The sequence below is a fragment of the Mixophyes fleayi genome, chromosome 4 (genome assembly GCF_038048845.1).
Source record: "Mixophyes fleayi isolate aMixFle1 chromosome 4, aMixFle1.hap1, whole genome shotgun sequence".
Classification (NCBI taxonomy): Eukaryota; Metazoa; Chordata; class Amphibia; order Anura; family Limnodynastidae; genus Mixophyes; species Mixophyes fleayi.
In genome coordinates this window covers 5,660,463-5,672,514 of record NC_134405.1, presented here as the reverse complement: position 1 = coordinate 5,672,514, position 12,052 = coordinate 5,660,463, and the positions used below count along the sequence as shown (strand labels likewise).

Here is a 12,052-nt window from a genome sequence, read left to right as displayed (position 1 = left end):
CTCTGTTTGACCATGTATCATTAATCCATCTGTACCTTTCTGGATGCCACTAGTACCTTCAACTAGTGGATGTAACTGTCCTTTTCAGGACTTCCTGAGCTAATAAACATCAACTGCCTAAGGAACCAGCTTTGATGCCTACTTACCTGCTGTAATTCCTGTAACCACAGATTAGACCAATATAATCCGTTATCCAGCTGTTCTGAGATTGGGACCCAGCACAGTACCAACGCTTTGCCCACTACCAGAGTAAATCATCCACAGCAACCCTGATCTGAAGGCAAGAGGTCAGGGGTACCAGCAGCGAGTTACCCAGAAGGACGCGATTCTGGTTTCCGCAAAGGAGTCTAGTGGTGGCAGAAGCTTAAGCCCTTCCTACTGCAGATAGAGGGCGCATTTGTAATAAACCAAGTGGACGGTGGCAAGACAAGCCAAACCGGTCCTTAGCAACACAACAGACAGGATGACATAGGCGGTTTATCCTGTCACTTATCTCTGGTAGCAAGTGGTGCGATAGCTCCAGGCGGCTTTTCGCGCACCAGTCAGGAGAGCCGCGTTATTCAGGAGAGGAATCACTGCAGCCAGGAGAACGCACAGGATGTCTGATTACACCAACGTGTCCCGGGCAGATCTAGAGACTCTGTGCAGTGCCAATGGCATTGATTTCAGCCATTCGCCAAACAGGGCAGAGATGAGAGCAGCACTGAGAGAATGGCACCTACAGCATGATACCCCGGTAGAGGAAACCGATAGCGACAGTGGCCAAGGCGGCAGCCCAGTTGAAAACCAGGAACAATGTGAACCAGACCTCCAGACAGCAGGGCTCTCTTCTCAACAGACGGTATCAGCAGAATCAGTCCCTCGGTCCTATGATGAGTGCAGGACCGCCGGGCTAAGGATCCAGCCGCCGGCCCTAGGGGACAATGATACTGCAGCTGAGTGGTCACAGGTCATCGCAGCATGGCACCAACAGGGAAGGGCGTCAGCCATGCATCAAAGGAGGGAGGTGCCCCTAGGGGATCAGAACTGTCATCTTTACCTTGTTCTAAATTTGAGGATAATGTTGGGAATATTGATGAGCACCTCCAGGTACTTGAAATGACCTGAAGGCTACACGCTGTACCCAGAGAGGAATATGTTAAAAATCTGGTGCCCACACTACAAGGACACGCAGTGGAGGCCTACTGAGGACCTTGCCAAGAACCTCCACGCCACCCATGAAGAGATTGCCAACCTGCTGCGGGAGTCGGACAGGAAGTGGGTGAGCACCTGCCCAGACCATGGAGGAGGTAAGTCTTGATGTGCCAAGAGCAGTTTCACCGCCAGTGCGCACCTGAGGTGAAAGAATGGATGCTGGACACAAAGTCAGCCACCTTGGAAGCAGCCGCCCAATTGGCGGATCAATATTTGGCAGTAAGGACACACTGGCAGAAGCGCCAAGCTAACAGTCAACACCAAAGGACTGTACAAACATGGCGACATACGTCTTCTACTCACCCGCAAAAGCAAGTATCCAACCATTCGGCTACATTTCGCCAGGCACCACCCTGTCCTTTCCCTGGGAGTTTTCAGAGAGACCTGGAGCCCAGGCTGGAGAAGAAGTGCTACAGCTGCGTGAAAACCAGTCACCTATGGATGGACTGTCCCACTGCTCCAGCACCCTGGACGTGTGCCCCTAATCTGAGTCCTGAGGCCCAGCTGACTTGTTTAACTGGCAAAAGTAAGCCAGTAGAGACTGTTTCCACCCCTGCCAGCCCAAAAGTGTGTGGTGTGATTGAAGGTGACTCAGTGGAGAGAGTCAGTTGTTGAGTTAGTGGCACTTGGTGACGGGGTGGACGGGAAGGTGGTGATAGTAGGGGGATTAGGGGTAATGGGGGTAGAAGGAGGGGATGGGGGCTGGTCTCCAGCACTAGACAAGCTATGTGTTAGTGACACTTGGTGAGGGGGTGGTTGGGAAGGAGGTGATAGTAGGGGGATGTGGGGTAATGGGGGGGTAGAAGGAGGGGGATAGGGGCTAGTCTCCAGCATTAGACAAGCTATGTGTTAGTAGCACTTTGTAAAGGGGGTGGTTGGGTAGGAGGTGATAGTAGGAGGGATTATTATTATTCATTTTTATTTATAGGGCGCCACAAAGTATCCGTAGCGCCGTACAAGGACAAACAATGGCACAGTACAAGTGAAACAGCATAGTACAAGTAACAGTAAGCACTATAACTCTGGGGGCTCAGGCACAGCATGAAAGAGAGGGAGGGAGGGGAAAAGTGAGTATAGGCAGGTAACTATGGCCCAAGAGGGTGGGCACGGATGACAGGGATGTGGGGTAATGAGGGTAGAAGGAGGGGGATGGGGGCTAGTCTCCAGCACTAGGCAAGCTATGTGTTAGTGGTACTTGGTGAGGGGTTGGTTGGGTAGGAGGTGATAGTAGGTGGATGTGGGGTAATGGGGGGGTAGAAGGAGGGGGATGGGGGCTAGTCTCCAGCACTAGACAAGCTATGTGTTAGTGGCACTTGGTGAGGGGGTGGTTGGGTAGGAGGTGATAGTAGGGGGATGTGTGGTAATGGGGATAGAAGGAGGGGATGGGGGTTAGTCTCCAGCACTAGACAAGCTATGTGTTACTGGCACTTGGTGAGGGGGTGGTTGGGAAGGAGGTGATAGTAGGGGGATGTAAGGTAATGGGGGGGTAGAAGGAGGGGGATAGGGGCTATTCTCCAGCAGTAGACAAGCTATGTGTTAGTGGCACTTGGTGAGGAAGTGTTTGGGTAGGAGGTGATAGTAGGTGGATATAAGGTAATGGTAGTAGAAGGAAGGGGATGGGGGCTAATCTTCAGCACTAGACAAGCTATGAGTTAGGGGCACTTGGTGAAGGGGTGGTTGGGTAGAAGGTGATAGTAGGGGGGATGTGGGGTAATGGGAGAGTAGAAGGAGGGGGATGGGGGCTAATCTCCAGCACTAGACAAGCTATGTGTTAGTGGCACTTGGTGAGGGGGTGGTTGGGTAGGAGGCGATAGTAGGGGGATGTGGGGTAATGTGAGCAGAAGGAGGAGGATGGGGGCTAGTCTCCAGCACTAGACAAGCTTTGTGTTAGGGGCACTTGGTGAGGGGCTGCTTGGGTAGGAGGTGATAGAAGGGGGATGTGGGGTAATGGGGGGTGGGGTAGAAGGAGTGGGATGGAGGCTAGTCTCCAGCACTAGACAAGCTATGTGTTAGTGGCACTTGGTGAGGGGGTGGTTGGGTAGGAGGTGATAGTAAGGGGATGTGGGGTAATGGCGGGTAGAAGGAGGGGCATTGGGGCTAGTCTCCAGCACTAGACAAGCTATGTGTTAGTGGCACTTGGTGAGGGGTTGGTTGGGTAGGAGGTGATAGTAGGGGGATGTGTGGTAATGGGGATAGAAGGAGTGGATGGGGTTAGTCTCCAGCACTAGACAAGCTATGTGTTACTGGCACTTGGTGAGGGGGTGGTTGGGAAGGAGGTGATAGTAGGGGGATGTAAGGTAATGGGGGGGTAGAAGGAGGGGGATAAGGGCTAGTCTCCAGCACTAGACAAGCTATGTGTTAGTGGCACTTGGTGATGGGGTGGTTGGGTAGAAGGTGATAGTAAGGGGATGTGGGGTAATGGGGGTAGAAGGAGGGGATGGGCGCTAGTCTCCAGTACGAGACAAGCTATGTGTTAGTGGCACTTGGTGAGGGGTGGTTGGGTAGGAGGTGATAGTAGGGGGGATGTGAGTTAATAGGGGTAGAAGGAGGGGGGTGGGGGCTAGTCTCCAGCACTTGACAAGCTATGTGTTAGGGGCACTTGCTGAGGGGGTGGTTGGGTAGGAGGTGATAGTTGGGGGTTGTGGGGTAATGGGGGGGTAGAAGGAGGGGGATGGGGGATAGTCTCCAGCACTAGACAAGCTATGTGTTAGGGGCACTTGCTGAGGGGGTGGTTGGGTAGGAGGTGATAGTAAGGGGATGTGGGGTAATGGGGGTAGAAGGAGGGGATGGGGGCTAGTCTCCAGCACTAGACAAGCTATGTGTTAGTGGCACTTGGTGAGGAGGTGGTTGGGTAGGAGGTGATAGTAGGGGGTTGTGGGGTAATGGCGGGTAGAAGGAGGGGAATGGGGGCTAGTCTCCAGCACTAGACAAGCTATGTGTTAGTGGCACTTGATGAGGGGTTGGTTGGGTAGGAGGTGATAGTAGGGGGATGTGTGGTAATGGGGGTAGAAGGAGGGGATGGGGGCTAGTCTCCAGAACTAGATAAGCTATGTGTTAGTGGCACTTGGTGATGGGGTGGTTGGGTAGGAGGTGATAGTAAGGGGATGTGGGGTAATAGGGGTAGAAGGAGGGGGACGGGGGCTAGTCTCCAGCACTAGACAAGCTATGTGTTAGTGGCACTTGGTGAGGGGGTAGTTGGGTAGGAGGTGATAGTAGGGGGTTGTGGGGTAATGGCGGGTAGAAGGAGGGGCATGGGAGCTAGTCTCCAGCACTAGACAAGCTATGTGTTACTGGCACTTGGTGAGGGGGTGGTTGGGTAGGAGGTGATAGTAGGTGGATGTGGGGTAATGGGGGGGGTAGAAGGAGGGGGATGGGGGCTAGTCTCCAGCACTAGACAAGCTATGTGTTAGTGGCACTTGGTGAGGGGGTGGTTGGGTAGGAGGTGATAGTAGGGGGATGTGTGGTAATGGGGATAGAAGGAGGGGATGGGGGTTAGTCTCCAGCACTAGACAAGCTATGTGTTACTGGCACTTGGTAAGGGGGTGGTTAGGAAGGAGGTGATAGTAGGGGGATGTAAGGTAATGGGGGGGTAGAAGGAGGGGGATAGGGGCTAGTCTCCAGCACTAGACAAGCTATGTGTTAGTGGCACTTGGTGATGGGGTGGTTGGGTAGGAGGTGATAGTAGGGGGGATGTGGGGTAATGGGGGGGGGGGTAGAAGGAGGGGGATGGGGGATAGTCTCCAGCATTAGACAAGCTATGTGTTAGTAGCACTTCGTAAAGGGGGTGGTTGGGTAGGAGGTGATAGTAGGAGGGATTATTATTATTCATTTTTATTTATAGGGCGCCACAAAGTATCCGTAGCGCCGTACAAGGACAAACAATGGCACAGTACAAGTGAAACAGCATAGTACAAGTAACAGTAAGCACTATAACTCTGGGGGCTCAGGCACAGCATGAAAGAGAGGGAGGGAGGGGAAAAGTGAGTATAGGCAGGTAACTATGGCCCAAGAGGGTGGGCACGGATGACAAGGATGTGGGGTAATGAGGGTAGAAGGAGGGGGATGGGGGCTAGTCTCCAGCACTAGGCAAGCTATGTGTTAGTGGTACTTGGTGAGGGGTTGGTTGGGTAGGAGGTGATAGCAGGAGGGATGTGGGGTAATGTGGGTAGAAGGAGGGGGTGGGGGCTATTCTCCAGCAGTAGACAAGCTATGTGTTAGTGGCACTTGGTGAGGAAGTGTTTGGGTAGGAGGTGATAGTAGGTGGATATGAGGTAATGGTAGTAGAAGGAAGGGGATGGGGGCTAATCTTCAGCACTAGACAAGCTATGAGTTAGTGGCACTTGGTGAAGGGGTGGTTGGGTAGAAGGTGATAGTAGGGGGGATGTGGGGTAATGGGAGAGTAGAAGGAGGGGGATGGGGGCTAGTCTCCAGCACTAGACAAGCTATGTGTTAGTGGCATTTGGTGAGGGGGTGGTTGGGTAGGAGGCGATAGTAGGGGGATGTGGGGTAATGTGAGCAGAAGGAGGAGGATGGGGGCTAGTCTCCAGCACTAGACAAGCTTTGTGTTAGGGGCACTTGGTGAGGGGCTGCTTGGGTAGGAGGTGATAGAAGGGGGATGTGGGGTAATAGGGGGTGGGGTAGAAGGAGTGGGATGGAGGCTAGTCTCCAGCACTAGACAAGCTATGTGTTAGTGGCACTTGGTGAGGGGGTGGTTGGGTAGGAGGTGATAGTAGGAGGGATTATTATTATTCATTTTTATTTATAGGGCGCCACAAAGTATCCGTAGCGCCGTACAAGGACAAACAATGGCACAGTACAAGTGAAACAGCATAGTACAAGTAACAGTAAGCACTATAACTCTGGGGGCTCAGGCACAGCATGAAAGAGAGGGAGGGAGGGGAAAAGTGAGTATAGGCAGGTAACTATGGCCCAAGAGGGTGGGCACGGATGACAAGGATGTGGGGTAATGAGGGTAGAAGGAGGGGGATGGGGGCTAGTCTCCAGCACTAGGCAAGCTATGTGTTAGTGGTACTTGGTGAGGGGTTGGTTGGGTAGGAGGTGATAGCAGGAGGGATGTGGGGTAATGTGGGTAGAAGGAGGGGGTGGGGGCTATTCTCCAGCAGTAGACAAGCTATGTGTTAGTGGCACTTGGTGAGGAAGTGTTTGGGTAGGAGGTGATAGTAGGTGGATATGAGGTAATGGTAGTAGAAGGAAGGGGATGGGGGCTAATCTTCAGCACTAGACAAGCTATGAGTTAGTGGCACTTGGTGAAGGGGTGGTTGGGTAGAAGGTGATAGTAGGGGGGATGTGGGGTAATGGGAGAGTAGAAGGAGGGGGATGGGGGCTAGTCTCCAGCACTAGACAAGCTATGTGTTAGTGGCATTTGGTGAGGGGGTGGTTGGGTAGGAGGCGATAGTAGGGGGATGTGGGGTAATGTGAGCAGAAGGAGGAGGATGGGGGCTAGTCTCCAGCACTAGACAAGCTTTGTGTTAGGGGCACTTGGTGAGGGGCTGCTTGGGTAGGAGGTGATAGAAGGGGGATGTGGGGTAATAGGGGGTGGGGTAGAAGGAGTGGGATGGAGGCTAGTCTCCAGCACTAGACAAGCTATGTGTTAGTGGCACTTGGTGAGGGGGTGGTTGGGTAGGAGGTGATAGTAAGGGGATGTGGGGTAAAGGCGGGTAGAAGGAGGGGCATTGGGGCTAGTCTCCAGCACTAGACAAGCTATGTGTTAGTGGCACTTGGTGAGGGGTTGGTTGGGTAGGAGGTGATAGTAGGGGGATGTGTGGTAATGGGGATAGAAGGAGGGGATGGGGTTAGTCTCCAGCACTAGACAAGCTATGTGTTACTGGCACTTGGTGAGGGGGTGGTTGGGAAGGAGGTGATAGTAGGGGGATGTAAGGTAATGGGGGGGGGTAGAAGGAGGGGGATAAGGGCTAGTCTCCAGCACTAGACAAGCTATGTGTTAGTGGCACTTGGTGATGGGGTGGTTGGGTAGAAGGTGATAGTAAGGGGATGTGGGGTAATGGGGGTAGAAGGAGGGGATGGGCGCTAGTCTCCAGTACGAGACAAGCTATGTGTTAGTGGCACTTGGTGAGGAGTGGTTGGGTAGGAGGTGATAGTAGGGGGGATGTGAGTTAATAGGGGTAGAAGGAGGGGGATGGGGGCTAGTCTCCAGCACTTGACAAGCTATGTGTTAGGGGCACTTGCTGAGGGGGTGGTTGGGTAGGAGGTGATAGTTGGGGGTAATGGGGGGGGTAGAAGGAGGGGGATGGGGGATAGTCTCCAGCACTAGACAAGCTATGTGTTAGGGGCACTTGCTGAGGGGGTGGTTGGGTAGGAGGTGATAGTAGGGGGATGTGTGGTAATGGGGGTAGAAGGAGGGGATGGGGCTAGTCTCCAGAACTAGATAAGCTATGTGTTAGTGGCACTTGGTGATGGGGTGGTTGGGTAGGAGGTGATAGTAAGGGGATGTGGGGTAATGGGGGTAGAAGGAGGGGATGGGGGCTAGTCTCCAGCACTAGACAAGCTATGTGTTAGTGGCACTTGGTGAGGAGGTGGTTGGGTAGGAGGTGATAGTAGGGGGTTGTGGGGTAATGGCGGGTAGAAGGAGGGGAATGGGGGCTAGTCTCCAGCACTAGACAAGCTATGTGTTAGTGGCACTTGATGAGGGGTTGGTTGGGTAGGAGGTGATAGTAGGGGGATGTGTGGTAATGGGGGTAGAAGGAGGGGATGGGGGCTAGTCTCCAGAACTAGATAAGCTATGTGTTAGTGGCACTTGGTGATGGGGTGGTTGGGTAGGAGGTGACAGTAAGGGGATGTGGGGTAATAGGGGTAGAAGGAGGGGGACGGGGGCTATTCTCCAGCACTAGACAAGCTATGTGTTAGTGGCACTTGGTGAGGGGGTAGTTGGGTAGGAGGTGATAGTAGGGGGTTGTGGGGTAATGGGGGGGGTAGAAGGAGGGGATGGGGGCTAGTCTCCAGCACTAGACAAGCTATGTGTTAGTGGCACTTGATGAGGGGTTGGTTGGGTAGGAGGTGATAGTAGGGGGATGTGTGGTAATGGGGGTAGAAGGAGGGGATGGGGCTAGTCTCCAGAACTAGATAAGCTATGTGTTAGTGGCACTTGGTGATGGGGTGGTTGGGTAGGAGGTGATAGTAGGGGGGATGTGAGTTAATAGGGGTAGAAGGAGGGGGATGGGGGCTAGTCTCCAGCACTTGACAAGCTATGTGTTAGGGGCACTTGCTGAGGGGGTGGTTGGGTAGGAGGTGATAGTTGGGGGTTGTGGGGTAATGGGGGGGTAGAAGGAGGGGATGGGGGCTAGTCTCCAGCACTAGACAAGCTATGTGTTAGTGGCACTTGGTGAGGAGGTGGTTGGGTAGGAGGTGATAGTAGGGGGTTGTGGGGTAATGGCGGGTAGAAGGAGGGGAATGGGGGCTAGTCTCCAGCACTAGACAAGCTATGTGTTAGTGGCACTTGATGAGGGGTTGGTTGGGTAGGAGGTGATAGTAGGGGGATGTGTGGTAATGGGGGTAGAAGGAGGGGATGGGGGCTAGTCTCCAGAACTAGATAAGCTATGTGTTAGTGGCACTTGGTGATGGGGTGGTTGGGTAGGAGGTGATAGTAAGGGGATGTGGGGTAATAGGGGTAGAAGGAGGGGGACGGGGGCTAGTCTCCAGCACTAGACAAGCTTTGTGTTAGTGGCACTTGGTGAGGGGGTAGTTGGGTAGGAGGTGATAGTAGGTGGATGTGGGGTAATGGCGGGTAGAAGGAGGGGCATGGGGGCTAGTCTCCAGCACTAGACAAGCTATGTGTTAGTGACACTTGGTGAGGGGTGGTTGGGTAGGAGGTGATAGTAGGGGGATGTGGGGCAATGGAGGTAGAAAGAGGGGATGGGGGCTAGTCTCCAGCACTAGACAAGCTATGAGTTAGTGGCACTTGGTGAAGGGGTGGTTGGGTAGAAGGTGATAGTAGGGGGTTGTGGGGTAATGGCGGGTAGAAGGAGGGGCATGGGAGCTAGTCTGCAGCACTAGACAAGCTATGTGTTAGTGGCACTTGATGAGGGGTTGGTTGGGTAGGAGGTGATAGTAGGGGGATGTGTGGTAATGGGGGTAGAAGGAGGGGATGGGGGCTAGTCTCCAGAACTAGATAAGCTATGTGTTAGTGGCACTTGGTGATGGGGTGGTTGGGTAGGAGGTGATAGTAAGGGGATGTGGGGTAATAGGGGTAGAAGGAGGGGGACGGGGGCTAGTCTCCAGCACTAGACAAGCTATGTGTTAGTGGCACTTGGTGAGGGGGTAGTTGGGTAGGAGGTGATAGTAGGGGGTTGTGGGGTAATGGCGGGTAGAAGGAGGGGCATGGGAGCTAGTCTCCAGCACTAGACAAGCTATGTGTTACTGGCACTTGGTGAGGGGGTGGTTGGGTAGGAGGTGATAGTAGGTGGATGTGGGGTAATGGGGGGGGTAGAAGGAGGGGGATGGGGGCTAGTCTCCAGCACTAGACAAGCTATGTGTTAGTGGCACTTGGTGAGGGGGTGGTTGGGTAGGAGGTGATAGTAGGGGGATGTGTGGTAATGGGGATAGAAGGAGGGGATGGGGGTTAGTCTCCAGCACTAGACAAGCTATGTGTTACTGGCACTTGGTGAGGGGGGTGGTTGGGAAGGAGGTGATAGTAGGGGGATGTAAGGTAATGGGGGGGTAGAAGGAGGGGGATAGGGGCTAGTCTCCAGCACTAGACAAGCTATGTGTTAGTGGCACTTGGTGATGGGGTGGTTGGGTAGGAGGTGATAGTAGGGGGGATGTGGGGTAATGGGGGGGGGGGGTAGAAGGAGGGGGATGGGGGATAGTCTCCAGCATTAGACAAGCTATGTGTTAGTAGCACTTCGTAAAGGGGGTGGTTGGGTAGGAGGTGATAGTAGGAGGGATTATTATTATTCATTTTTATTTATAGGGCGCCACAAAGTATCCGTAGCGCCGTACAAGGACAAACAATGGCACAGTACAAGTGAAACAGCATAGTACAAGTAACAGTAAGCACTATAACTCTGGGGGCTCAGGCACAGCATGAAAGAGAGGGAGGGAGGGAAAAAGTGAGTATAGGCAGGTAACTATGGCCCAAGAGGGTGGGCACGGATGACAAGGATGTGGGGTAATGAGGGTAGAAGGAGGGGGATGGGGGCTAGTCTCCAGCACTAGGCAAGCTATGTGTTAGTGGTACTTGGTGAGGGGTTGGTTGGGTAGGAGGTGATAGCAGGAGGGATGTGGGGTAATGTGGGTAGAAGGAGGGGGTGGGGGCTATTCTCCAGCAGTAGACAAGCTATGTGTTAGTGGCACTTGGTGAGGAAGTGTTTGGGTAGGAGGTGATAGTAGGTGGATATGAGGTAATGGTAGTAGAAGGAAGGGGATGGGGGCTAATCTTCAGCACTAGACAAGCTATGAGTTAGTGGCACTTGGTGAAGGGGTGGTTGGGTAGAAGGTGATAGTAGGGGGGATGTGGGGTAAAGGGAGAGTAGAAGGAGGGGGATGGGGGCTAGTCTCCAGCACTAGACAAGCTATGTGTTAGTGGCACTTGGTGAGGGGGTGGTTGGGTAGGAGGCGATAGTAGGGGGATGTGGGGTAATGTGAGCAGAAGGAGGAGGATGGGGGCTAGTCTCCAGCACTAGACAAGCTTTGTGTTAGGGGCACTTGGTGAGGGGCTGCTTGGGTAGGAGGTGATAGAAGGGGGATGTGGGGTAATGGGGGGTGGGGTAGAAGGAGTGGGATGGAGGCTAGTCTCCAGCACTAGACAAGCTATGTGTTAGTGGCACTTGGTGAGGGGGTGGTTGGGTAGGAGGTGATAGTAAGGGGATGTGGGGTAAAGGCGGGTAGAAGGAGGGGCATTGGGGCTAGTCTCCAGCACTAGACAAGCTATGTGTTAGTGGCACTTGGTGAGGGGTTGGTTGGGTAGGAGGTGATAGTAGGGGGATGTGTGGTAATGGGGATAGAAGGAGGGGATGGGGTTAGTCTCCAGCACTAGACAAGCTATGTGTTAGTGACACTTGGTGAGGGGTGGTTGGGTAGGAGGTGATAGTAGGGGGATGTGGGGTAATGGGGGTAGAAGGAGGAGATGGGGGCTAGTCTCCAGCACTAGACAAGCTATGTGTTAGTGGCACTTGGTGAGGGGTGGTTGGGTAGGAGGTGATAGTAGGGGGATGTGAGGTAATGGGGGTAGAAGGAGGAGATGGGGGCTAGTCATGGTGTGTGAGCCCCTCTGTGGTGTATGGGGTGTAGCTGGTCTGGGTATTAAGTCTCTCACAGCTCTGCCATTATAATAACCAGCTCTGCTATTACTAACAGCCTTCTGCTGACTGCAGTAGGAGCACAATGAGGATTATGTAGCAGCTGATGTGAGAGCTCAGCCGCATGTATGAAGTCCTGATCGCCGGGAGGCTGCACATAAACATGGAGTAACTCTATGGGGGTAATTCCCGCTGTCTGATATATTATTATAGGGAGATATTACCTCCGTCTTGTACAGGGCCCGGATGTAGCTTCCAGGTAAGATGACGTCTGAGAGATCATGTGACCACGCCCCCTCTGCAGTGACGTAACATCAATAAAGTATATTAGAGACTTCGGGAAAATGGCCGAGTGCAACTGTAAATGTGTGAGGGGAGGTGTATATAGATCCAGGTGTGTAGGAAAGATATGAGGGGTACTCTGTGGTATTAATTGAACCTTTTGATCACAACCAAAATAAATAGTTATTATTTCTATACATTGTCCTCATTACAGAACAGCGGCGGCCATATTTGCTTGGTCTTCCAGACACAATATATGTGTAACTATCAAACGTGACGCTATGATAGGTTTAAGGGGGCGT

The 12,052-nt window shown here is 53.1% G+C and overlaps 2 protein-coding genes across 2 annotated transcripts in view; both read right to left on the bottom strand.

The window, feature by feature from the left end:
• The window catches only part of LOC142151005 (uncharacterized), a 30,574-nt gene extending 18,832 nt beyond the window's left edge, over positions 1–11,742 (bottom strand). The window contains exon 1 of the mRNA XM_075206262.1: positions 11,693–11,742. The gene's annotated coding sequence lies outside the window, so the exon portion shown is untranslated. The remainder of the gene's footprint in view (positions 1–11,692) is intronic.
• Positions 1–12,052, bottom strand: part of LOC142151019 (uncharacterized) — a 570,528-nt gene that overhangs the window by 403,007 nt on the left and 155,469 nt on the right. The window lies entirely within an intron of this gene.